The 23,833-nt window shown below is 36.8% G+C and overlaps 1 long non-coding RNA gene across 1 annotated transcript in view; it reads right to left on the bottom strand.

The window, feature by feature from the left end:
* The window catches only part of LOC125167784 (uncharacterized), a 46,607-nt gene extending 22,873 nt beyond the window's left edge, over positions 1-23,734 (bottom strand). The window contains exons 1-2 of the long non-coding RNA XR_007152946.1: positions 23,643-23,734; positions 6,366-6,501 (exon numbers count right to left, since the gene is read on the bottom strand). This is a non-coding gene — a long non-coding RNA (uncharacterized LOC125167784). The remainder of the gene's footprint in view (positions 1-6,365; positions 6,502-23,642) is intronic.
* Positions 23,735-23,833: the final 99 nt, after the last annotated feature.

Below are 23,833 nucleotides of genomic sequence, written 5' to 3'. Positions count from 1 at the left end.
AGATAAAAAGTGTTGGTGAGAATGTGGAGAAGAGAGAACCTTCATGCACTGTTGGGGGGAATGCAAACTGGTGCAGCCACTGTGGAAAACAGTATGAAGGTTCTTCAAAGAATTAAAAATGGAATTACCATATGATCCAGCAATTATACCACTGGGTATTTATTCAAAGAAAATGATAACACTGATTTGAAAAGATATATGCACCTCTATGCTTAGTGTAGCACTATTCCCAATAGATATGGAAGCAACCCAAATGTTCATTGGTAGATGAATGGACAAAGAAGATATGGTATATGTATATGTATAACATATACACAATATTACTCAGCCATAAAAAAGAATGAAATCTTGCTGTTTGCAACACCACAGGATGGATCTAGAGTGAATAATGCTGAGTGAAATAAGTCAGAGAAAAACAAACACCATATGATTTCATTGTGGAATTTAAGAAACAAAACAAATGAACAAATTAAAAACAAACAAACAAACAAAAGAGACTCCTAAGTAGAGTACAAACTGGTGGTTGCCAGAGGGGAGATAGGGCGGCAGTGACGGATGAAACAAGTGAAGGGGATTAAGGGTACACTTATTGTGATGAGCACTGAGTAATGTGCAGAATTTTGAATCACTATATTGTATGCCTGAAATGAATATAACATTGCATGATAATTATACTAGAATTTAAAAAATAAATAAAAATTTAAAAATAATCAGTGGTTGCCAGAGATTCATGGAATGGGATGGGAGGGATTAATAGATGAAGCACAAGGGTACTTTAGGGCAGTGAAACCAGTCTGTACGATTATGTAATGATGCATACAAGACTTTATGTACAAAACTCACAGAACTGTACAGCATCAAAAGAACCCTAATGTAAACTGTGAACTTTAGTTTTAAAAAATATCTCCATATTGGTTGACCAACTGTTAAAACTAGGAGAAGCTGTGAGCAGGGAAGAGGGAGTATATGAGAATTCTCTACACTGTCTATTTTTGTGTAAAATGCAGAAAACTAAAATATGAAGCACTATTCTAAGATATAAAATCTGTTAATCTTTTAAAAGATCTACATAGAATTGATTTGTGCATATATTCTGAATTAGACATCATGACTATATATATATATCCATATATATATATGAATATATGGATATATACACATATAGAATATGTACTTATATTCTATACACACATGGCATATATACATATATACATGTATATATTCCATATACATTGATATTAAATTTACTCAGCAGTGGGGTGCCTGGGTGGCTCAGTCAGTTAAGCATCTGACTTCAGCTCAGGTCATGATCTTGTGCTTCGTGGGTTTGAGCCCTGAGATGGGCTCTGTGCTGACAGCTCAGAGCCTGGAGCCTGCTTTGGATTCTGTGTCTCCCTCTCTCTGCCCCTCCCCGACTCCTCACACCCTCTCTCTCTCTTTCTCTCAAAAATAAACATTTTTTTAAAAATTAAAAAAAAAATTTACTAAGCAGTAAGAAATATTTAACATGAAACAAGTGACAAGTGTCATCTCTTTCTTATTCTGTACTCTTTATTCTATTTCATGTTTTGTTTACTCTTTAATGATTTTGGAGGTGTTGATATCAAAATAATGCTGAGGACATAAAATAATTAGAAAGAACTCTCTCACATCCTATTCTCTAGAAGAAATGCAAGATTTATTTTATTTTTTCCTTAAATATTTGGAAAAATTGACCCTCTAGGCCTGTAGGTTCTTTGTGGAAAGCTTTTCAATTTTCAATTTCCTTAGAAGTGTTTCCTAAAAGCCTTCTTTTCTTAGATGTTCAATGTTAAACAATGTTTAAATTTATTAAATAAAGAGAAATAAACAACGTTTATTTAACATTAAATTTAAATTCAATGTTTAAATGTTAAACATTCAATATTTATTCATTTCCTTTTGTAATCACTACCAACCCACACCCTCACCTCCAGGTCACCAATAACCATTGATCTTATTTCTGCTATTATTGATTATTTTTGTTCATGTTAGAATTTTCTAGAGGAGCAATCATGCAATATATACTATGTTATGTCTGGCTTTGTTCTTTCAGCATGTTTTTGGAGCTCATCCATTTTGTTTCATGTATCAGTAGTTTGGTTTTTTAAATTGTTCAATAGGATTACATTACATGAATATTCCATATTTAATTTGTTCTGGGTTGTTTCCAGGTTTTGGTTATTATGCTATTATAATAAAGTGGCTGTCATCGTTTGTGTACAAGTCTTTGTGAGAACATATACTCATTCCTTTTGGGTAAATACCTATAAATGGATTTGCCGAGTTGTACACTAAAAGAATGTCTAACTATATATTAAACTGCCAAACTATTTTTTAAGGTGGTTGTGTGATTTTACATTCCCAAGAGCAATGTATGAAAGTTTCATATTTACACCAAGACTTGCTCCTGCCAATCTTTTAAATTTTAGACATTCTAGTAGGTGTGTAGTGATAGTTCATTGTGATTTTAATTTGCATATCCTTAATGACTAATGGTTTTGAACATCTTTTCCTGTGTTTTTTGGTCATTCATATACCTTCTCTTATGAACTGTCTAAAATTTTGCTTAATTTTTGGGCACCTCGGTGGCTCAGTCAGTTAAGCATCTGACTTTGGCTCAAGTCATGATCTTGAGGTTCATGAGTTTGAGCCTTGCATTGGGCTCTGTGCTGACAGCTCAGAGCCTGGAGCCTGCTTCAGATTCCGTGTCTTCTTTTCTCTCTGCCCTTCCCTCGCTCATGCTCTCTCTCAAAAATAAACATTAAAAATTTTTTCTTAAATTTTTGCTTGGTTTTTATTGGGTTTTTTGTTTTTATTGAGTTATGCAGTTCTTAATACACCTTGAATATAAGACCTTTGTTAGTTATATGCATAGCAAATAATTTGACAGTTTGCCTTTTCATTTCCTTAACAGTGTTGGTAAAAAATTTTGAAAAAATTTTGAAGACCAATTTATTAATTTCTCCTTGTATGTATTTTGTATTCTATCTAAGAAATCTTTGGCTACCCCAAAACATGAAGACATTCTTCCATGTTTTCTTCTCAAAGGTCTACAATTTCATATCTGATGTTTAGGTCCATTTTTAGATAATTTTGCATATGAAATGAGTTAAGGATCAAGATTTGTTTTTTCTCCACCTGGATATTCTGTTTCTAGCCCCATTTACTGGAAAAAACTGTCCTGTCCCAAATTGAATTACCTTGCCACCTTCATCAAACAGCAGTGAACCATACATGTATAAGTCAATTTCTAACTCCCTACTCTATCCTTAATCTATATTCTATCTTTACACAAATTCCATTCTGTCTTGTTTACTGCAGCTTCATAGAAAGTCTTGAAATTGGATATTGTAAGCCTTCAACTTTGTTCTTAATTTTCAAAATCATATGGCTATTACAGATCCTTTGCATTTCCACACACATTGTAGAATCAATCTGTCAATTTCCATGGAAAGGACTGCTGGAATTTTCATTAGAATTGTATTGGAAATATCAATCTATTTAAGAAGGACTGAGATCTTACAAATATTGATTTTTCTAATCCACGAAAATGGTGTACCTATTTATTTAGGACTTTTCTGTGTACAGGTCTTTCACATATTTTGTGAAATTTATTTCTAAGTCTTTCATATTGTTTGATGCTCTTGTAAATTATTTTAAAAATATTATTTTCCACTGTGGGGTGTGTGTGTGTGTGTGTGTATGCATCACATGTATTACATATGTAAGTATTATGTATGCCTATCTACCTATTTATACACACACACATGCAGTTTTTGTAAACTGACTTTGCATTCTCTGTTTTTTTAAATTTTTTTTTCAACGTTTATTTATTTTTTTGGGACAGAGAGAGACAGAGCATGAACAGGGGAGGGGCAGAGAGAGAGGGAGACACAGAATCGGAAACAGGCTCCAGGCTCTGAGCCATCAGCCCAGAGCCCAACGCGGGGTTCGAACTCACAGACCGTGAGATCGTGACCTGGCTGAAGTCGGACGCTTAACCGACTGCGCCACCCAGGCGACCCTGCATTCTCTGTTTTGCTAAAGACAATCATTAGTTTTAGTTTTTTTGTAATTCCTTATAATTTGATCCATACATAACGATGTCTGTTGAGAATTCTTGTCTCTATGTTCATGAAGGTTATTGGTCTATAATTTTCTTTCCTTATGACGTCTCTGGTTTTGGTATTAGGATGATGCTAATCTCATAAAATGAGTTAGGAAGTGTTCCCTCTTCTTTTTTCTAGAAGAGATTGTGTAGAATTAGCATTACCTCCTCCATGAAGGTTTGGTAGAATACTCCAAAGAGCTAACTGAGCCAGTCAGAATTTGAACATCTCCCAAGCCTATGTGAGCAATGGGAATTATTCAGTTTACAACATCCTGGTAGTTCTTTACCCTGCCCCGTAGAGTTTTACTTTATTCAAGCTCAGTTTAGCATTCAGCAACACACTTAAGAACCAGACATCTGGAACTATTTATTTGCACACTTCCCTTCTCCCTGATATACTCTGCCCCACCCATTCCAGCTGCTTTATTAGCTGGAATCTTGGTCTCCCAGTTGGGATCTCTGCGCTCTGTTCCGTTTGCCGTTTCCTATGTTGCAATCTGGAAAGGTTCTCCAGTCAGAGAGCAGGATGATCATGGGGTTCATCTTGTTTGTATTTCTTCACTCCAGGATCACAGTATTGTGCTATCCGTAGCTCAATGTCTAAACATAGCAGCATCATAAATTATGCTCAATTTCCTAGTTGCTTATTTATGGCAGGAGGACAAGTCTAGCATCAGCTATTCTCTATGGCTAAACTCCTATTATTTTTTAAATGTCTTTAGAATTTGTTGAGATATTCCTCATATTGGTATTTAATACTTTCTTTTTTCATGATGATTTTGCTAAGGATTTGTCACTTTTATTAGTGTTTTCTAAGAACTAACTTCTGGTTTTACTGATTTTCTGTAAAATGTTCCATTACTTTCTATTCTTGTCTTTATCATCTCTTCCTTCTCTTTTCTAGGTTTAATTTGCTGTCTCTTTCTAACTTCTTGGGATGGGTACATAGATCATGGATTTTCAGATCTTCTTTTCTAATATATATATGCAAGTAAGACTATAAATTTCTTTTGACATGTTATTTAAGTTGCATTGGACAATTTTTCAAATGTAATGTTTTCAATATTATTAAAATGTTTTCTAACTTCTACTGTGGTTTATTCCTTATCCTATTGGATTTTAAACTTCTCTTTAGGGGCACCTGATTGGCTCAGCCGGTTAAACATCCAACTTTGGTTCATGTCATGATCTCTCAGTTTGTGGGTTCAAGACCCGTGTTGGGCTCTGTGCTGACAGCTCAGAACCTGGAGCCTGTTTCAGATTCTGTGTCTCCCACTCTCTGCCCCTCCCCCACTCATACTTAGTCTCTCTCTCAAAAAATTAAATAAACATTATAAAAATTTAGAAAAAAATAAACTTATCTTTATATTTCTCATTTCTGACTTGATTCCACTATGTAAAAGAACATACTTTATATGATTTTAATCCTTGAAGTGTGTTGAGACTCGTTTTACAGCCAAGCACAAGGTCAGTTTTGCTAAGAGGAGGTTTGGGAAGATATATCCTATAGTTGCTGAATAAGTGCTTTATAGATATCCATTAAGTCAGTTTATAATTGTTATATTCAAATTTTATTTTTTTTATTCTTCACTTTTCCTATCAGTGTGTTAAAAAATTTTTTTATGATTGTAGGTTTTTCTTTTTTTCCTGTTTTTCTTTTTGGTTTTGTCAATGTGTGCTTTATATTTTTGAGGTTGTGCTGTTAACTGCATACAGTTTTAGAAATATATATGTACTTTTTATCACAAGTTGCCAATGGCATTTTATTTTTTCCTTTTTCCTTTTCAACATCCTGTTTTTCAGCTTCCTTGGTCCTTTTTGCCAATGAACTTGGCATTGGCATGAGTCATGCAAATGCTGGTGAACCATTGTAGTTCTCTGAGATGACTCTGGCCTTCTCCTTCTTGTAGACATTCTGTATGGGCATGACTGGTCCTATCAGCTGGGTGGCCAATTTGAGTTTTTCAACAGAGCTGTCTCCCTTCTTGGGAGCTGAGGGCTTCTTGGGTAAGAGAATGATTTTGGAGTGGTACTCCTTCAGAGGCCACATGTTTGCCTGCAGAGACTCTGTGGACTTGTTCCACTTTCTTGGATCCACTGAGATCCTAATGGTCCATGCCACTTTCTTGTGAATTCCAGCCACCCTTAACTCATAAACCAAAGCCCCTGCCAGCCTTCACCTCACTATAGGCTGGATGGGCCCAGACACGAGGCACAGGGCAATGTGGCCTACCTTGGCTTGCTGGGCCTTGGGTCTTCAGATCTTCTGTGCTATCTGGTTGAGCCACATAGCTGCTGCCAAGCTTGTGGAAGTGGGGCTCAGGATCAGGCTATTCTAGATGGGTACCATGGCTGTTGCCTATGGGCCTCTGAGGAAGAATGGCCAGCAAAAAAGGTATAAATAGTATATACTATTAATTGTTTAACACTTTCATCAACATATAATGCCTCTCTTTCTTCTTTCATCAACTGGCAGGTAAGCTGGCTGGATGTTCAAGGATGACCTCAGTTACATGACTGGTGGTTATTGGGCTGTTGGCCAGATCCTGACAGATTATTGGCTGCAGCACCTTGGGTCTCCTCAACACAGCCTCTCATACCTTCAGCATATGGGTGATCTATGAGCTTCAAGTGTAGCAAGAGGGTAAACCCCCTTAAAATGTAGCAAGAGGGCAAACACGTTTATTTGGCAGTGTCCAACTGGCCAAATAAAGTCACGTGGACAACCCAGCTTCAAGACAGAGTAGATACCAACTTCTGTTAGAGGATTTGAAAGGTGACATTGCAAAGGGACATGTTTACAGGAATGGGAAGAATCTGTGGTCATTTCTATAATCTACCACAACTCCTAACCCAAACATGATGACCTTGTGCATACTCTCTAACTCCACTTCCTCCTCTCCCCACCACTTCTTCTCCTCTCTCTCGATCAAACAGCAAATGTATTGGCTTTACATTTTGAAAGAGATAGCTTAGATAAATTATTGAATTTATATATTTTGTTTTACAAATACTACTGGATACAAACAAACTGCCCTTTTATTAGAAAGATTCCTCATGTTCATACATAACCTGAATATTTCAAGAAGTCATATTTGTCAAATGCCTAAATACTTCCCACTTCATACTTTGTGCTTAGTTCTTTTATTTTTTTTAAGTATTTATTTATTTTGAGAGAGAGACAGAAACAGCACAAATTGGGAAGGGGCAGAGAGAAAGGGGAAGCGAAAGAATCCCAAGCAGGCTCTGCGCTGACAGCCCAGAGCCAGATGTGGGGCACGAACCCATGGAACCACGAGATCATGACCTAGCCAAAATCAAGGGTCAGATGCTCAATCGACAGAGCCACCCAGATGCCCCCTTAGTTCTTTTAAAAGAAGGAAATAAATTAGCATATATATTTCAGAGTGGGAAAAGTGAGTGGCTATTTTTAACCATATCTGCCTTTATAGCAATAAAATTAGTATTTAATAAATGTTAATGTTTAAAAAATATTTCCAGCATTATACTATAAAATTACCATTTTACAGAAGATATAAAGCATCCACTTACTAATGGAAACATTATTATGGCATTCTTATTTTATATCATGAGCCTCTCTATGGATTTGGTCAGAGCAGATGAGCCCTAGAAGTAAAATACTCATACATGGATTAAATAACAAAATGTAATACCCTCTTAGGGACTAAGTAGATCTATAAGGAATAACTTTTTAATAATAATTCTGGGAGTCTTAAAATACAAGCCCTTTCTCTAACAATCTTGTCAAATACTTAAAAAGCATTTGGTTCTGAAGAAAGCACCAGTTTTAGATAATATTTCATAATCAAGCAGAACTAGACATAGAGCTCCTTGTGGTTAAGCAGATATTGTTAGTGTATGTACTCTCACATACAGTCCTTAACCAGAATCTAACTATCTTCTCTCCATTAAAAAAAATGTTTCTAATTTTTCATCTATGAGATCTCTAAATCTCAGTTTTTCTAATGATTCTTCTGCCATTAACTACCTCTTTTTCCTGTATGCCTAACACCCTTTTGATACATTTCTGCATAAAACATTTCAAAATTTTGCTCAAGGAAGCATTTCACAAGTTTTTCCTTAAGGGAAGATGGCAGCAGAATAGGAGGGCCCTAGGCTCACCTTGTCCCACGAATACAACTAGATAACTATCAAATCATCCTAAATATCTCAGAAATTGACCTGAAGACTGGCAGAACAAACTCCACAACTAAAGGCAGAGAAGAGGCCACACTGAAGAAGGTAGGAAGTACAGAGACATGGTGTGGGAGAGAAATGGAGGGTGCCACTGCAGTGGAGAGGGAGCCTCAGACGAACACACAGGGGAGTGCATGGGGAAAACAAATCCCCATAGATATTGTCTTGGAAAGCTAGACAGATTGAATTTTGTGAGTTCTTGTCACCAGCAGGGCTTAAAGATTGTAGTTCCTAAAGGTCAGCAGGCTTGGCTTGAGGAGAGCCCAGAGGCATTGGTGCTCCTCTTGGAGAAAAGGCAAGGCAAACAGCCCCTGGATACACAACTTAGAAATAGTGATCTGAAGAACACCTGAGTGGCAAGGTTATTTTCTCATCTTGGAGTGTGTGCCAGAGAGGCAGCATTCATGGAGAGATCCCTCTGAGAGCAAAGGAACTAGCAGGCACCATTTCCCTCACCTGTCCCTCAGCATAACCACAGGGCCACCTACAGGAACCAGCACAGCACTCACACTTACTACTTCACTTGCTTACACTAACACCAAACACCCCCATGCTCTTTTGGAACCTTCCTTTGAAACCAGTCACACTTGCCTCAGTCCCAACACAGTGGGACCCTCCCCCAGAAGACAGGCCCTACCAACACTGTGTCTCCCATCCTGAGAGTTTTGTGGAGCCTCAGTTTCCACAGCATGGCAACAGGTCTCATTTTATAAGCAGACAAGAGCACACCTAGTTAAAATGCACCACAGTCAGGCCAGGAACCCATCACTGCTCACAGCAGGTAAGGAGAACCTCTGCAAATGACCAGCCCAAAGGATAAAGCAGCTAGGACACAAAAGCAGAGCACATGCAGTACACATTGGAGACATTCCTGGAAGTGCCAAGCCCTAGGGAATAAGGGACAATACATAGCAAGACACTACAGGACCTCTTCTTCATGAGGCCGTTACTCTCAAGAACAGGCAATATAGTTGACTCTCCTAACACAGAGAAACAGGCACAGAGATTTAGACAAATGAGAACATAGAGAAATTTATCCTAAATGAAAGAAAAGGACAAGGCCATAGCCAGAGTCTAAGTGAAACAGATATAAGTAACATGCCTGATGGAGTACTTAAAGTAATAATCATAAAGATACTCAATAGACTTGAGAAAAGAGTGGGAGACATCAGTGAGGTAAAAAAGAACCAGAGATGAAGAGTGCAGTAAAAACATGCTTAATGCAATGAACAGCAGGCTGGAAGAAGCAGAGGAACAAATTAATGACCTAGAAAAAAGAGTAATGGAAAGCAATCAAGCTGAACAAAAGAGAGAAAAAATAATCATGCAAAATGAGAACAGACTTAGGGAACTTAGTGACTCCATCAAACATAATAACATTCATATTATAGGAGTCCCAGAAGAAGAAAAGAGAAAAGGGAGAAGAAAATTTATTTGAAGAAATCATAGCAAGAAACCTCCTTAATCTGGAAAAAAAAACAGATATCCAGATCCAGGAGGAACAGAGAACCTCCAAAAAAATCAACAAAAGCAGATCCACACCAAGACATATTGTAATTAAAATGGGAAAATATAGTGATAAAGAAAAAAACTTTTAAAGCAGCAAGACAAAAGAAGACAGTAACATACAAGGGTAATCCCATAACTTTATCAGGGGATTTTTCAGCAGCAACTTTCCAAGCCAGAAGAGACTGGCATAATACATTCAAAGTGTTGAAAAATGAAAAAAAATCTGTAGCCTCTAATACTCTATCCAGCAAAGCTATCATTCAGAATAGGAGAGATCAAGAGTTTCCCAAACAAACAAAACTAAAGGAGTTCATGACTACTAAACCAGCCCTACAAGAAACATTTAAAAGGACACTTTGAGTGGAAAGGAAAGTTCAAAAGTGACAGTATGAAGGTAGGAAACACAAATACAGTAGAAATAAATATTTCTTTAAAAAAATGAGTCAACGAACTCACAGAATAAAAAGGTGTAATATGACACCTTATATACCTAAAATGTGGGAAGGAAAAGAGTAAAGAATTGGCTCAAACTTAAATGACCATCAACTTACTACAAACTGCTATATATAGATGTTATATACCCACAAATAAAAAACCACCAATAAATACGCAAAGAATAAAGAGAAAGAAATTCAAATATATCATTAAAGAAATCCAGCAAACCATGAAAGAGAGAAAGATAGGAGATGATCCGTGAAAAATCCTCAGAAACAACCACAAAATGAGTAATCAAATGTCAATAAATACATATCTATGAATAATTACTATGAATGCAAATAGACTAAATATTCCAATTAAAAGACCTAGGGTGACAAAATGGATTAAAAACAAAAAGACCCATCAATATGCTGCCTACAAGAGACTCATTTTAGACCTAAATACACCTGCAGATTAAAAGTGAGGGTATAGAAATACATCATGCAAGTGGATGTCAAAAGAGAGCTGGAGTAGCAATACTTATACCTGACAAACTAGACTTTAAAACAAAGACTATAACAAGAGACAAAGAAGGACACTACATAATAATAAAGGGCATAATCCAACAAGAAGATTTAACAATTGGAAATATTTATGCACCCAAAATGGAGTATCCAAATACATAAACTATTAACAAACAAAAGGAACTAGAAATGATAATACAATAACCATAGAAGACTTTAATACTCCACTTACATCAATGGACAGATCATCTAAATGAAAAATCAACTGGGAAACAATGGCTTTGAATGACACACTGGACCAAATGGATTTAACAGATATATTCAGAACATTCCACCCTAAAAGAGTAGAATACACATTCTTTTCAAGTGTACATATTAGGTAATTAAAATTACAAATCACATATTAGGTCATTTAAAAAAAGCCTCAACAAATTCAAGAATATAAAAGTCATGCCATGCATCTTTTCTGACCACAATGCTATGAAACTCAACCACAAGTCAACCAGAAGAAAAAATCTGGAAAGACCACACATATATAGAGATTAAATATCATGCTACTAAACAATGAATGGGTCAACCAGGCAATAAAAGAAGAAATAAAAAAGCACATGGAAACAAATGAAAATGAAAATACAATGGTGCAAAACCTTTGGGATGCAGCAAAAGCAGGTCTAAGAGGGAAATTTATAGCAATACAGGTCTACATGAAGAAGCAAGAATAATATCAAATAAACAACTTAATCTTATACATAAAGGAGTTAGAAAAAATACAACAAACAAAACCTAAAACCAGCAGAAGTAAGCAAATAATAAAGATTAGAGCAGAAATAAATGATACAGAAACTAAAAAATAATAGAACAGATCAATGAAATCAGGAACTGGTTCTTTGAAAAAAACAATAAAATTGATAAACCTTTAGCCAGACTTTTAAAGAAAAGGACCCAAATAAATAAAATCAGAAATGAAAGAGGGGAAATAACAATCAACACAACAAATATACAAAGGATTATGAGAGAATATATGAAAACCTATATGCCAAAAAATTGGACAACCTAGAAGAAATGGGTAAATTCCTAGAAACATATAACCTCTCAAAACTGAAACAGGAAGAAATAGAAATCTTGAAGAGACTAAGAACAAACAAAGAAATTGAATCAGTTATCAATAAACTTCCCACGAAGTCCAGGACCAGATGGCTTCACAGGCAAATTCAACCAAACATTTAAAGAAGATTTAATACCTATTCTCAAACTATTCCAAAAAATAAAAGAGGAAGAAAATCTTCCAGATGCATTTTATGAGGCCAGCATCATCTTGAGACCAAAACCAGATAAAGACACCACAAAATAAAAGAACTATAGGCCAATATCTCTGATGAATATCAATGCAAGAATCCTCAATAAAATACTAGCAGAACAAAGCCAACAATACATTAAAAAAATCATTCACAATCTGGGGCTCCTGGGTGGTGCAGTCGGTTAGGTGTCCGACTTCAGCCAGGTCACGATCTCGCGGTCCATGGGTTCGAGCCCCGCGTCGGGCTCTGGGCTGATGGCTCAGAGCCTGGAGCCTGCTTCGGATTCTGTGTCTCCCTCTCTCTCTGCCCCTCCCCCGTTCATGCTCTGTCTCTCTCTGTCCAAAAAATAAATAAACGTTGAAAAAAAAAATTAAAAAAAAAAAACATTCACAATCAAGTGGGATTTATCCCTGGGATGCAAATGTAGCTCACAAATCAATATAATACATCATATCAATAAGAGAAAGAGTAAGGACTAAACGATCACTTCAATAGACACAGAAAAAGCATTTGGCAAGTACAATATCCATTCATGATAAAAACCTTCAACAAAGTAGGACACAGCTAACATCATCCTTAATGAGGAAACACTGAGAGCCTTTCCCCAAAGATCAGGAATAAGACCAGGATGTCCACTCTCACCACATTTATTCAATATAATACTAGAAGTCCTAGCCACAGCAATTAGACAACAAAAAGAAATATAAGACATCCAAACTGGTAAGGAAGAAGTAAAACTTTCACTATTTACAGATGACATGATACTATATATAGAAAACCTGAAAGACTGTACCAAAAAAATGCTAGAACTGATTGATGAATTCAGTAAAGTAGCATAGAAAATCAATCAACAGAAATCTGTTGCATTTCTATACATCAATAATGAAACAGCAAAAAAAAAAAGAGAGAGAGAGAGAGAGAGAGAGAGAGAAATTAAGAAAACAATCTAGGGGCGCCTGGGTGGCACAGTCGGTTAAGCGTCCGACTTCAGCCAGGTCACGATCTCACGGTCCATGAGTTCGAGCCCCGGTCAGGCTCTGGGCTGATGGCTCGGAGCCTGGAGCCTGTTTCCGATTCTGTGTCTCCCTCTCTCTCTGCCCCTCCCCCGTTCATGCTCTGTTTCTCTCTGTCCCAAAAATAAATTAAAAAACGTTGAAAAAAAAATTTTAAGAAACCAATCTAATTTACAAGTGCACCAAAAGGAACAAGATACCTAGGAATAAACCTACCCAAAGAGCTGAAAGACTTGTACTCTGAAAACTATAAAACACTGATGAAAGATACTGAAGATGACACAAAGAAATGCAAAGACATCCATGTTCATGGATTGGAAGAATAAATATTGTTAAAATGCTTATTACCCAAAGCGATTTATACATTTAATGCAATCTCTATCAAAATACCAACAGCATTTTTCAGAGTCAGGATACACAATCCTAAAATTTGTACAGAACCACAAAAGACCCTGAATAGCCAAAGTAATCTTCAAAAAGAAAAGAAAAGCTGGGGGCATCACAATTCCAGACTCCAAGTTATATTACAAAGCTGTAGTAATCAAAATAGTATAGTTCTGACTGGGACAAAAACAGACATATAGATTACTCTTCAACAAAGCAAGAAAGAATACCCAATGGGAAAAAGATATATAGTCTCTTCAACAAATGGTATAGGGAAAACTGGACAGCTACATGCAAAAGAATGAAACTGGACCACTTTCTTATACCATACACAAAAATAAACTCAAATTGGATTAAAGACCATCATTTTTCTGCTCAAAAGACATCTTCTTAATAAAGCCATTTCTATATATACCCTATATAAAATAGTACCTCCCCCACTACACCTGCTCTTTTCTGTAGCCTTTACCATATCAACTGTTCCATGTTTTCTAAGATTACTTATCAACCTTACAGTTGCTCCATGTCAGAAATTTTGGAGTCATCCTTGACTCTTCTCTTTTTCTCACATCTTATACCCAATTCAAAATCAAATCCCCTGGGTTCTAATTTTACAATACATCAAATTCCAAGTATTTCTCATTATGTTTGCTATTACCACTCAGATCTGAGCCACCATCACTCTTCAATTGGATTACCTTCATAATCTACTAACAAGTCTCCCTGCTTCTATCATTACTTGCGCCCTCTCCAATGAACACATAATCTGTTCTTTACCCATCAGTATAATCATATTTCTCTACTTAAATCGAGTGATTTCTCGCCTTGCTTAAAGTAAAATCCAAAGTTCTTTTATAGGCTACAAGACCCTCCATAATATGGCCCCTCAACATCTCTGATTTCACATTCTAATGCTTTTCTTCATGCTTGTTTTATTGCAGCCACACTAGCCTTTTTTTAATGTTTATTTTTGAGAGAGAGAGAGAGTGAGTGGAGGAGAGACAGAGAGAGAGGGAGACACAGAATCCAAAGCAGGCTCCAGGCTCTGAGATGACAGCACAGAGCCCAACATGGGGCTTGAACTCACAAATCATGAGATCATGACCTAAGCCAAAGTCAGATGCTTAACTGACTGAGCCACCCAGGTGCCCCACCACACTAGCCTTCTTGATGTATAAAAGATCCTGAATAGTCAAAGTAATGTTGAAAAAGAAAACCAAAGCAAGAGGCATCACAATCCCAGACTTTAGCCTCTACTATAAAGCTGTAATCATCAAGACAATATGGTATTGGCACAGTAACAGACACACAGACCAGTGAAGTAGAATAGGGAATCTAGAATTGGACCCACAAATGTATGGCCAACTAATCTTTGACAAAGCAGGAAAGACTATCCAATGGAAAAAAGACAGTCTCTTTAGCAAATGGTGCTGGGTGAACTGGACAGCAACATGCAGAAGAATGAAACTAGACCACTTTCTTACATCATACACAAAAATAAACTCAAAATGGATAAAAGACCTAAATGTGAGACAGGAAACCATCAGATCCCTAGAGGAGAAAACAGGCAACAACCTCTTTGACCTCTTTGCAGCAATTTCTTGCTTGACACGTCTCCAAAGCCAAGGGAATTAAAAAGCAAAAATGAACTATTGGGACCTCATCAAGATAAAAAGCTTCTGCACTGCAAAGGAAATAATCAGTCAAACTAAAAGGTAACTGACAGTATGGGAAAAGATATTTGCAAATCACATATCAGATAAAGGATTAGTATCCAAAATCTATAAAGAACTTACCGAACTCAACACCTGAAAAACAAATAGTCCAGTGAAGAAATGGACAGAAGACATGAATAGACACTTTTCCAAAGAAGACATCCAGATGGCCAACAGACACATCAAATGATGCTCAAAGTCACTCATCATCAGGGAAATACAAATCAAAACCACACTGAGATAGCACCTCATACACACCAATCAGAGTGGCTAAAATTAACAACTCAGGAAACAACAGATGTTGGCAAGGATGTGGAGACACAGAAATCCTCTTGCACTGTTGGTGGGAATGCAAACTGGTGCAGTCACTCTGGAAAACAGTATGGAGGTTCCTCAAAAAATTAAAAATAGAACTACCCTACAGCCCAGCAATAGCACTACTAGGAATTTATCCAAAGGATACAGGAGTGCTGATTCACAGGGGTACATGTACCCCAATGTTTATAGCAGCACTTTCAACAATAGCCGAATTATGGAAAGAGTCTAAATTTCCATCAACTGATGAATGGATAAAGAAGATGTGGTTTATATATACAGTGGAATACTACTTGGCAATGAGAATGAAATTATGCCATTTGGAGCAACGCGGATAGAACTGGTGAGTATTATGCTAAATGAAATAAGTAAGTCAGAGAAAGACAGATATCATGTTTTCACTCATATGTGGAACTTGAGAAACTTAACAGAAGACCATGGGGGAAGGGAAGGGGGAAAAAGTAGTTACAAACAGAAAGAGAGGGAGGCAAACCATAAGAGACTCTTAAATACAGAAAACAAACTGAGGGTTGATGGGGGGAGGGGAAAATGGGTGATGGGCATTGAGGAGGGCACTTATTGGGATGACCACTGGGTGTTGTATGTAAGCGATGAATCATGGGAATCTACCCCCAAAACCAAGAGCACACTGTACACACTGTATGTTAGCCAACTTGACAATAAATTATATTTTAAAAAATAAAAATAAAACATATCAAGCATGCTCCCACTTCTGGGTCTTCGTGCTTGTTCTGCCTGCAGTGCTCACACCCCAGATATCCACATGTCTTGCACCCTCTTCCATCATGTTTCTGCTCAGAAGACATCTTCTTAATAAAGCCATTTCTGTATATATATATATTTATTCTGTATATATATATATATATATATATATACATACATATATATATACATTCTGTGTATATATATATATATATATATACATTCTGTGTGTATATATATATATATATATATATGTATGTATATATATATATAAAATAGTACCACCCATTATTTTGAACTCTTGTTATTCTGCTTTATTTTTCTTTGTAACACTTAGGAAGAAAAAAGAAACACTGTATGCTAAATTTCTGTCTTTTCCTTCCAGAATGAAGGCTCCTCAAGAGCAAGGGCTTTGTGTTGCTTGATTCTGTATCTCCAGCAGCAAGAAGAAATCCTGCCACAATATAGGTATTCACTAAATATTTGCTATAAATGAAAAACTTCTACCCATCCTTCAAGACCTCTTTTCCAGAGACTTCCCTGATCTTCTCAATAACAAAGAACTTTCTTATCTCTCCAGACTCCCAAAGAATTGTTTTGCATCTCTTCCATAAACCTATTATCTCTTTTCACTGTTTGATGGTATCCTATTTGCATTTGATTCCCTGCCACCTAGCGTAACATCATTTAACAAATATTCAATGAATTAATGAATGGATGACTTGATAAAAGGCCTGTATTATAAATACACATTTTGGGTAAATAGAATAAATCCTCCCCTCTCTCCCATCCTCATACTTCTGCTCTTATTTTTTTTCCAACCATGCCAACCTGAACCCTGAAACTTACTATTACCCTCTCCTTTGCCCATGCCTTCCTACAATCACATTTTCTTACTCTTACCTCTAAGTAATCCCAGATTAGTGGTATCAGAAACTTAAAGGACAAATAGAAAACTTCTAAACCACAAATAGAAAATTTAAAGCAGCACTGAAGTTAAAGATCTAATAGTAACCTTTACCCCATGCTTTCTCTAGGGAGACAATATTGAAAAGGAAATATATCACCAGTATATCATCAATAAAACAAAAGACAGTGGGTATCATGGGTGGTTATGCTCCCAGTAGTAGTATTTCTTAAGACATTCTTAGAAGGCTTCATAATAAAAGAGATTTAAAACACAACAAACGTTCAATTTCATGCACTTTCAACTGCATTATCAGCACTCCCTTCATCACCAAAAATTATTATTAAAACCCATGACACATCACGAGCAGCAGACAGAAAATCATGAGGCCAGTGCCTCTGAGGATCAGAGTTGCAGGGACAAACATCACAGTTGTCAAGCAGTTATCCACAAATGAGACATTTGTCAAGTGGGAATTGATCACCCCTTTTTTTAATACAAAGAGAGATTACAGAACTGTGGAATATTAAAGCAAGCAGCCCAAGAGACAAACTGACTTGCCTAAGGTCACTCAACAAATGGCCAAACCAGAATTTGATTCATACTTGAACTCAATTTCTAATTCCTCATAATGCATGTTTTCTACTAACCAGAGTCTCTGTAGGGAAGATTATCCATGCACATGCACACATGCAAATTCTATTCATATTAAGGTGTGTTTCCTTTTTTCCTTATGGTAATAACAAGAATTAAAAGCTCTTGGATTATAAAGTAAACTTCAATTTTTCCTTCTTGATAGGTTTTCAGGTTTTCCTCTAAAAGTATTTAAAAGTACTACTCAAGTTGTTCTTAGTTGTCTAGAGTGGTTTATGCTGCCATTAGCTTCTATAGCACCATCATTAGAAAAATGGGCTGTACTTCTTCTTAAACCTCCACATGCAGCCAAAATTGGGTTGCTTTAAAGGGCAAGATGTCAAAAGCAGATAAAGCCTTTGTACTGTAATGAGCATAATGATGAATAATGGTACTTATGTGCAATAAATGATGCCCTGCCCATAAACAGCCTTTCCACCCAGATACTCTATTTAATTCAATAATATATTCCAGGTAATTTGTGGAACTAGATGAGAAATTACCTCAACCAAGAAGACTAACTGTGGAATTTACTAAAACATACCATGTTGAAAATAATTAATGGAAGCAGAGTTTGCAGAAGTAAAATTATGGCATTAAAAAACCCCATTACATGAATTCTTCTTCCAAGTGGCCTGCCTCATAGCAGCTGTAGAAATAAGGGCATTGTGGCAATAAAATGATGTTGGTAATAAAAGACATGCTAATAATATCCATGTGCCATAGTATTCAGTGCTTTTGTGTTTGTTTTAGGAAAAGAGACGATAATCAATATAGTAGCCTATCTGGACTACTTCAAAATCCAGCTGATTCCCTTACTAACTATATTCCATAGAACAAACAAATGTAAATCCTATCACATCATTCCTCTTATCAAACTATGTTATGGTTTCCCACCAAAATCTGAATAATCCAAAATCCTTGCCATGCCCTATAAGACTGTAACAGGACCTATCTTAGGCCTACCTCTCTGACATTGTCTCCTACTACTCTCCCCCCTCTACTATACCATGTTAGTTATACTTGCTATATTGACAGTTCTCAGATACTCTAAACTATCCCTGCTCAGAACTTCTGTTCTTTCCACAGAACTAATTTTTGCATAGATTGCTTCTTTACCACATTCAAGTATCTACATATGTATCACCTCCAACTTCTGTTTCCAGCAATGCAGCAAACTAGGTATCTTGAAAAAACGCCTCCCCAGTAGAGCTAAAAATGCTAGATAATATATTTTAAATATTTTAATGCACATTATTTCAATGTATTATTTTTATATTATTATGTATTAATTTGTAACAATAGATACTATATTTATAATAGTTAACTGATAGTAAATTACCTCACCAGAATGCTAGATAATATATTTTTAAATATTTTTAATGCATAGTTTAATGGGAAAGTTTTTTCAATCCCAGAAACCAAAATATTAAGCAAAAACATTAATCTCAGGAGGTAAGAGAACATTGGAAACAGTATTTTGTAATTAATGTTTTTGCTTAAACATTTTGGTTTCTGGTGTTGAAAAAAACTTCTCCCATGGGGAGTTCTATAGTATGAAAGCACCATATGGTTATCCCATGAGAGGCAAAATGTTCTGACTTTTTTTAAAGACCAAGCCTGTATTTATTAATTCTTTACATCAAGTATCTTCCTCATCAACAAATTTTTAACTGGAGTTTTACAGCCATGTTAACACAAATAATTTAGGCATCATTTAAAGCTTTATTATTTTCATTGTTCATTTTAATTTTTTCTATATATTTTTAACATGTGCTGTTTTTTAATGTTTTATTATTATTTATGCCAAATAGAAAACTATAGGAAATGTACCAGATATTGATATGCTCACTACTGAGATTAAATCTCTATTAATATATTGCTTCTATTTAAAATTCTCTTTAGATTATCTTTATTTTCAAAGAAACAAAACACTACAAATACGAGTACAGTCCCACTTTCCACCCCTATCTACCCAGAAATAACACCCCACTTAAAATGAGTATTAACAAACTTATACATGTTTTGTTCTTCTTTTGAGTAAACTTGCTAAATGTTTGGTACCATATCTATACTCAACCTTTTTTTTTAACCTACAAGTTTTTGAGATTTGTACACATTGACACATTCAAATCTAGTTCGTTCATTTCATTCTTATGCTTCCCATTGGACCAAACTACAACGTATTTTTTCATGTACAAATATCTTTGTACATGCCTCCTTGAACAAGAGTTTCTCCCTGATAAGCAAGCCCCAGTAGTAGAAACGTTGAGTTACAGAGAATGTGCATTGTCAATTTTATTTGCTAGTTCTAAATTGCCTTCCCAAATTATATCCATTGCCCTCCCTCCAGTCCTGCATTAGTGTTCTTATTTCTCCACATTATCACTAACAGTTGATATTAGCAAAATTAATAAATATGAAAATATAAAATGTTATATCTTTGTTTTAATTAACATTTTCTAATTCCTAAAGAGGCTGGACATCTTTACATATATTTATTGGACATCTTTCTTCCTCTCTGAATTTACTATTATATCTTTTGGCAATATTTCTTTTGCTATTTTCAATTTCTAAAAGCATTTTATATATTCTGGACATAGATATTTCATTGGTAATATGAGTTGCAGCTGTTTTCTCTGTGACTTGCGTGTTCATTTTTTTTTTTACGTTTTATCATACAGAAGTTTTTTGTCTTAATGTAGGAAAATGTATAAATATTTTCCTGTTTGCTCTTTGCATTTAAGAATTATCTACTGGGGCGCCTGGGTGGCGCAGTCGGTTAAGCGTCCGACTTCAGCCAGGTCACGATCTCGCGGTCCGTGAGTTCGAGCCCCGCGTCGGGCTCTGGGCTGATGGCTCAGAGCCTGGAGTCTGTTTCCGATTCTGTGTCTCCCTCTCTCTCTGCCCCTCCCCCGTTCATGCTCTGTCTCTCTCTGTCCCAAAAATAAATAAATAAACGTTGAAAAAAAAAATTTAAAAAAAAAAAAAAAAAAAAAAAAAAAGAATTATCTACTAATGGCATAAAGAATACCTCCCATTTTTTTTATTAAAAGTTTTAGAGCTTCTTTTGGTATTTATTTATTTAAAAAAATTTTTTTAATGTTTGTTTATTTATTTTTGAGAGACAGAGTGTGAGCAGGGGAGGTGCAAAGAGAGAGAAAGACACAGAATCTGAAGAGGCTCCAGGCTCTGAACTGTCAGCACAGAGCCTGATGCGGGGCTCGAACTCACAAGCCATGAGAGCATGACCTGAGCCAAAGTCAGATGCTTAACCAGCTGAGCCACCCAGGCGTCCCTGGTATTTAGATTTTTAACCTCACTGGAATGTATTTTTGTGAATGATGTGGTATGGAAATCTAAATTTATCTTGTACTGTAACATAGCCAGTATCTTCAGAAGTATTTGTTAAATAGTTCATCTTTTCCTATGGATTTTATCAGCTCTCATATATAAAGCTCCCAAATATACATTGGTCTGATTTCAGTCTATTCTCTAGTAGTCTGTCTATTTGTCTATCCGCCCAAGTACCTCACGGTTTTAAACAACACATTTTCATATTACTGCCTAGGATTTGATAAAATGACTCATTGACCTTTTGTTGTTTTTTTCCTAGTCACTAAGGCTAATAGACTTTTGTACCCTGCCCCTTACATCAGTCAAAGGCTTCAGGCTGCCCCCTGGATGAGAGGGCAAAACTTCTGGGGCATTTCTGGGTAAGGTGGCTCCATGAGCCTAAAGGCAATTCTCTGAAGTGTGTAGTCATAAGCCATTAGCAGCAAATACTTACAGCAGTGGAAAGATGGTTGAATAGTAGAAGGGATCTGGGTAGGTTTCTGGTACTGGGTCTCAAAAGTAAATAGACAGCACATTGAAATTGGGATAATTTATTTATTTAAAAAAAATTTTTTTTAACGTTTATTTATTTTTGAGACACAGAGAAAGCATGAATGGGGGAGGGTCAGAGAGAGGGAGACACAGATCTGAAACAGGCTCCAGGCTCTGAGCTGTCAGCACAGAGCCCGACGCGGGGCTCGAACTCACGGACCACAAGATCATGACCTGAGCCGAAGTCGGCTGCTTAACCAACTGAGCCACCCAGGCACCCCTCAAATTGGGATAATTTAAAGACAGCATATTTGCAAAGCGACTATAAATGTGTGTTTAGGGTTAGGAAAACTACAAGGGATAGAGGTGTTACTATTTCAAAAACTGGGTGGGGGTGAGGGGGGGCAGAGGGTAATGGCATAAAGCAGTTACTGGAACCATGAAAGTTTCATGAAGAGAAAGTTGCTTTGAGAGAAGTAATGACCTTCATCAGCCCAGAGTGACTACTGGTGGGGAAGGGAGGGAGGTTTAGGAAAATAAATACCCCAATTTCATTCTCTTTCCTCCCTCTGACCTCCTGCTGGACTCTCCATTTGCTAAGCTCAATGGGAAGCCAGAGGAAGTTTTTAATACACTGCATATAGAACAACCCCCTGGAGGAGAGCTCAATGGGAAGGATGGAAATGAATGCGGACATTGTTTTCCATAAAGGCAAATAAAAGATGTTTCAGACAAACAAATGTCACCTTCTCTGAGCAATCTTTTCAACCATGCTATCTAAAATAATGTGCCTCTGGGGTGCCTGGTTGGCTTGGTTAGGTTTCCAACTCTTGATTTAGGCTCAGGTCATGATCTCACAGTTCGTGGGGATGCTGGGCTCTGTGCTGAAAGCATGGAGCCTGCTTGGGATTCTCTGTCTCCCTCTCTCTCTCTGCCCCTCCCCTGCTCACCTGCACGTGCTCTCTCTCTCTCAAAATAAACTAGAAACTAAATTAATTAATTAATTAAGGTGCCTCCAACCTCTGTCCTTTGTCACTACCCCAACCCCCTACTCAGCTATCTGCCTTCAAAGCACTTATATTTACATGAAATTATATTAAAAATTTCCACAATAATGAAAAGGCAAACCCAAGATAGCTGGGCAAAGTACAAAAATAAATAATTCACCAAACAAAAGTATAAATGTTTAACCACATTAATAATCAAATAAACAAAACACATTTTAAAATACATAATTTTTTACCTATCAAATTGACATATTTTTTTAAATTTTTTTTATGTTTATTTTTTGAGAGAGAGAGAGAGAGAGACAGAGAGAGAGAGAGAGAGAGAGAGGGCAAATCCGGGAAGAGCAGAGAGAGGGAGACACAGAATCTGAAGCAGGCACCAGGCTCTGAGCTGTCAGCAAACAGCCTGAGGCGGGGCTTGAACTCACAAATCATGAGATCGTGACCTGAGCTGAAGCCCACGCTTAACCGACTGAGCCACCCAGGTGCCCAGACAAATATTTAATACAGCAATTTCCAATGATACGGTTTGAGGAAAATACCTAAGACCGGAGTATAAAATTGGTGAAATATTTCTCAAGAGTAATTTGAGAATTTCTATCAAAAAATTTTAAGATGTTGTTTTACCCAGGCATTCCTCTCTTAGGGATGTACTGTGGGAAATAATTCAAGATGTTCCCAAAGATGACAGTTATTTACAATGGCTAAAAACTGCCAACAATCTATCTGTCCAATAACAGGAAATAGTTTATCGATGTTTCCCAAAATGTGTTTCTTAGAGCACTAGTGTCATAAGATTCTGCTTGAGAAAGAGTTCCACAGTAATTAAATGTGGGAATTCCCTTGGAATGAAAGGCAAAATTTACAAGCCAGGCTCACGTGACATAAAAGCTAAGCGACTACGTGGGTTCATAGTGAGTTCAAAATTCTAAATTTCGTCTTATTAGCCCTGAGTGCCAACCATCAGAACTAACAGAAGCAGGTCCACTATGAAGGCGTTTAGCCCTCCACAAAAGTACCTTGTGGTCAGGTGGAGGGGTGACCCCCCCCCCCGCTACAGCCACAGCGACCTCCGACTTCTGCGCTTTGGGCTCTCCCGACTAGAGCCTAGCCAGCCGAAGGACACCACACCACGCAGGCGCAGGAGCAGGCGCAGGCGCAGCAAGCAGCCAGTAGCGAGGCCAAGCCACGCCCCCTGCCCTGCAGCACC

The sequence above is a fragment of the Prionailurus viverrinus genome, chromosome B3 (assembly GCF_022837055.1).
Source record: "Prionailurus viverrinus isolate Anna chromosome B3, UM_Priviv_1.0, whole genome shotgun sequence".
Taxonomy (NCBI): domain Eukaryota; kingdom Metazoa; phylum Chordata; class Mammalia; order Carnivora; family Felidae; genus Prionailurus; species Prionailurus viverrinus.
The sequence above is the reverse complement of the archived record's forward strand: the minus strand, read 5'-3'. Positions and strand labels throughout refer to the sequence as shown.